The following is a 5000-nucleotide window of genomic DNA, read 5'->3' as shown; positions in this document are numbered from 1 at the left end:
AAATCTAGCGCAACTCTTTCCCAAGGTTCGCTAGTAGTTGGATACACTTGGATTGGATTAGGGACCATTAGCATTGCCTTTATGTTGCATGCAGACACTACATTTCCTAACATACTCAGAAATATCAGTTTGCCATACGAGGCCAAAAGTATTTCAATCTGGCTTGTTTTACTGAAGCGATCCATACCAGGGTGTGCAAGCACCTGGTACATCGTGAACTAGCTGTAAGGCTACATTCACTAGTGACTATGGAATTACTAACTGGTATACTCTTCTGCTTGGAGTACCCAGTCGGCTGTTCGATACAGTAATTCTTGGTTCATGAGAAAGTCACTGATGGGTGCTGGTGGCTTACAGTCAGAATAAGATCTTCCTGGAGCAGGAATCGAATCACCAGAACACAAGGGATCGGTTCTTTCTTACTGGAGGAATGAACAAACCTCGGTGGAGTGGATGACTCCCGGTTGAAAAAAAATTAACGCTATAACACGCAATATGAACAAGGGAGAAACGAATCTACTATCTCAAACTGCAAGCACAGGAGAAAAGAAATGAACATGGTGAACAATGCTGATATTCAATCTAGTCGCACATACAGTGACATGAGGTATCAGCAATAAGGAAACTACACTTACAAACTTTAACAACGTGGAAGTTACTCGAGAAATAACTTACAATGCACTGATTACTGTCAACTAGGATGGGATCACAATCTGAAACACAAGGGACAACAACACTCAAGTGAGCACACTAACCAGCAGAAACGCTCTTTCTGCGACGTGGCATCAGCAAGAGATGGCATAACTTCGTTGCAAGTAAGTTCTTCTCAAAGCGTCCTGGGAAGGCGAATACTTGAACAAGTGCCATCGCAAGGATAGGAGAGCACTATCAAGTGTGCATGATATTGTGGCTGGAGTCCAGACAGGGAGTGACAGTATTACTAGTGCCTGACCGCTCAACTACGTTAATAAGTAATTCACGGATCTATAGGAACTTAATCTGAACTTCACATTTCGCAGCACTTTAACAAATCTCAGATACAAGCTGTGAGAACAAACACATTGCTCAAAGGCTAGGTATTGTCTTTCAGTCAGTAAGGGAATGTTGGTACTGTGGACTGAATCATATTGACTTTGACTGGCATGATACACTAAGTGAACATTCAAAAGTGACTGGGACATGATCTCAGGGAACTTACTCAAGGACATAAGGCAAAAATAATGAACAATAAAAATGATATAAAATTCTAGAATTGAAATGAAAAGATATACAACTAATTCTGCAGAATAATAAAAATAATATTTAAGATACACTGCAAGAGGAAGAAAAACTCAATTTAAAGGACTATTGACCAAGAGAAAAAAAAATTTACATTGAAATATACAAGTAAAAATATTACTGGAGACTGAATTAAATGCAAAATGAGCTGTCTTTACTCTTGCTAATAAAGAAATTAATTAATTAAATTTTTTAAATCAATGTGAAAGTTTAAAATAAAATTATTAAATTGTTAACTGGGAAATTTAAGTATTTTCTAAGAATGCATAGATAAAATTAAAATATAGTTCACAAAATATCAATAAAAGAAAATAATTCACTGCAGAACAGTTCAAAAATAATTCACTTCAGAACAAGTGCAACAAAATAAAGTATAGAAATAATCACTGCAGTAATAAAGTGTCACCGGGAAAACTCAGGTAAAATAATGAATTAAAATTATGAAGATCAAAAAAAAAATAAACTGATTGAACACTTTAACTCTTAATTGTAAATTAGACAATACAATTTACTCAACAGAGTAAGGAAAACACTTTACGTTAAAAGTAATTGAAATTACATCAAGAGTGAATTTATTCAAGAATTATAAAATATGAATAAAAACACAGGAACAAAACAGGGAATATAACACTTACAGTGACGGAGCACACTTCATTAAAAAAATATTCTTACAACAAAATCCTGCTGTGACTGATACAACAAAATCTTGCTGTGACTGATACGACAAAAATCTTGCTGTGACTGATATGACAAAAATTTGCTGGCAAAAATAATGGTACACAGTCTGCGAAAAATTAGAGGAATGAGACACTGTTGGCATACGAAAAAAATGACACACATAGAAATAAATGGAAAATTTGGTATACTGGGGTGAATATCACTGCATGAAATACAATGATATACTGAGAACACAACGCTGAAAGAATACAATAAAAAAAAAATGAATCACTTCACACAGGGTGTGACTGGTACACTACACAATAATACTTACTATAGACAGGAGTAGCATAAAGAAAAACACAGCAGAATAATATAAGATAAGTGAAAACACTGAAAAATATTGTAAAAAAAATACTGAGTCAAAGAATACTGCGTTTACGCTGAAAAACACAAGGTTTAGAGTACACAAACAATTTACTATAAATGTCTCACACACGCAAATGTCTTTAAATGCAAGAAAAATTGTCTCAAGAAAATTATCACTGAAGTCGGGAGTAGGAGACGGGTGATTACTGGTGATGAGGCGAAGATATTGTCCTGTGGCAGGGTGTCTTCCTCTTCCACTCGCACTGTTGTCATGAAGAATGTGCTTTCTAGCGAACTCACATAACTGGCTTTATCTCGTTGGCACCAGCTACAATCTCTTGACCAATTATGTGAGCCAAAACAGTACTAGGACCCGGTACAAGGGTGCAAACAACCACAGGTAGATGAGTGGATGGCTGGTGGTGGTGGATGGTGGGTGTGACTCTGCTGGGGTACTGCCGCGCGCACGGGTGGTGGGATAGAGTGGTGGGGGGCGGCTGGGGGTCCGCCGCGCCCCACTCACCCACGAAGATGGCTAACCCACTCTATGCCACAGGAATGGTAAAAACCACTCTTAGCATCCAACAGGAGCACAAGCGATATAAACAATACCTCAGAGGCTTGGCTTACTTCTTACTGCGTGGCTTTACTTCTCTCTCAGCTGGGTTAGAAGCTGGGTTGGCTGGCTGGCTTACCCCACGAGGAATGGATGACTGGAAGGCGTGTAGCGATGCACAAAGCACGGAGGAGCAGTTGGATGACAGGAGACAGGCTGGATGATAGGCTGACTGGCGTTCACTTCCACAGTCTGGCTTACTGACTGGCTTAATTGCAAAATCGGGTCAACCCCTCGGAGATTGAAGCAATTAGCACACTCTAAGCCAGGAAGCTTGAAAGCGGCTGCAACAGGCTTGCAGGCAGTAGGTAGTGAGTGAGGTATAAGCTGCTGGCTGGAGGGTGTGAGGGGAGGGCATTCACCTGACCCTGCCGGCTACTCACAACAGTCTTCGCGCCTGAATTACCCTTAAAAGCGTAAATCCACGCTCCACACGCTGTACACCATTTTATCATGATGGGAGTTCGTCGTGGATTAGGGTAGCCAAATACTCCGTGGCTGTTATGTAGTAATTACTGTTATGTGGACAGAGCTCTTGCCACCCGTACCTATCTCCTTAGTTACACTCGTAAAACTGACTAAGCCGGCTGGTTGATGCCCGTGTGGGTGTTTTGAAATAGTGTCAGCTCAGCACAATATGAGGCCGTGACTCAAGGCGGTTGGTGGTGAGTCAGCGGCCGAGCTCTCAGTAGTAGTAACCCAGTTACCAGTAACCTGTCCGTTGACTCAACGACACCGTCTTGAGTCACGGTCTGTGCTGGAGCTGACACTATTTCAAAACACCCACTCGGGGTACTGGCCCAGGCGCAAGTAGTCAGTTTGTATGCAACCAAGGAGATAGCACGGCTGGCAAGAGCTCTGTCCATATAACAGTAATTATCGTATAACACGCCTACGAGTACCTAATCTACCCGTAATCCATCATGATATGTAATCTCCCTCTCTGATAATCTCTCTCTCTCTCTCTCTCTCTCTCTCTCTCTCTCTCTCTCTCTCTCTCTCACACACACACACACACACTATCTCTCTCTTTCTCTCTTTCTTTCTCTCTTTCTCTTTCTCTTTTTCTCTCTCTCTCTCTCTCTCTCTCTCTCTCTCTCTCTCTCTCTCTCTCTCTCTCTCTCTCTCTCTCTCTCTCTCTCTCTCTCTCTCTCTCTCTCTCTCTCTTTCTCTCTCTCTCTCTCTCTTTCTCTCTTTCTCTTTCTCTCTTTCTCTTTCTCTCTCTTTCTCTTTCTCTCTCTCTCTTTCTCTTTCTCTCTTTCTCTCTTTTTCTCTCTTTCTCTTTCTTTCTCTCTTTCTCTCTCTCTTTCTCTCTCTCTTTCTCTCTCTTTCTCTTTCTCTCTTTCTTTCTCTTTCTCTTTCTCTCTCTCTCTCTCTCTCTCTCTCTCTCTCTCTCTCTTTCTCTCTTTCTCTCTCTTATATATATATATATATATAGGATCAGATAACCCCATACGATTACCTCCGAATGCGACCAATTATGTAAATGTATTTATGTAAGTGCATTTGTACGTGTATGTTTGGGGGTCTGAAATGGACTAATCTACTTCACAATATTCCTTATGGGAACAAATTCAGTCAGTACTGGCACCTGAACATACTTCTGGAGTGAAAAATTATCATTAACCGGGGGTCCACTGTATATATATATATATATATATATATATATATATATATATATTTTTATATATATTTATATATATAAATTTTTTTTTTTTAAACAATTCGGCTGTCTCCCACCAAGGCAGGGTGACCCAAAAAAAAAAAAAAAGAAAATCCCTGAAAAGAAAATACTTTCATCATCATTCAACACTTTTGCCACACTCACACATTATCACTGTTTTTGCAGAGGTGCTCAGAATACAACAGTTTAGAATCATATACATATAAAGATACACAACATATCCCTCCAAACTGCCAATATCCCAAACCCCGCCTTTAAAGTGCAGGCATTGTACTTCCCATTTCCAGGACTCAAGTCCGACTAAATGAAAATAACCGGTTTCCCTGAATCCCTTCACTAAATATTACCCTGCTCACACTCTAACAGATCATCAGGTCCCAAGTACCATTCGTCTCC

The 5000-nt window shown here is 40.0% G+C and overlaps 1 protein-coding gene across 12 annotated transcripts in view; it reads left to right on the top strand.

Moving 5' to 3' along the window:
* Positions 1-5000, top strand: part of LOC128690011 (myoneurin) — an 89543-nt gene that overhangs the window by 24043 nt on the left and 60500 nt on the right. The gene's annotated exons all lie outside the window — the stretch shown is intronic.

Source organism: Cherax quadricarinatus, chromosome 16 (genome assembly GCF_038502225.1).
Source record: "Cherax quadricarinatus isolate ZL_2023a chromosome 16, ASM3850222v1, whole genome shotgun sequence".
In the NCBI taxonomy this organism is placed as follows: domain Eukaryota; kingdom Metazoa; phylum Arthropoda; class Malacostraca; order Decapoda; family Parastacidae; genus Cherax; species Cherax quadricarinatus.
Note: the sequence above shows the minus strand (reverse complement) of the source record. Positions and strands in the feature narration are given on the sequence as shown.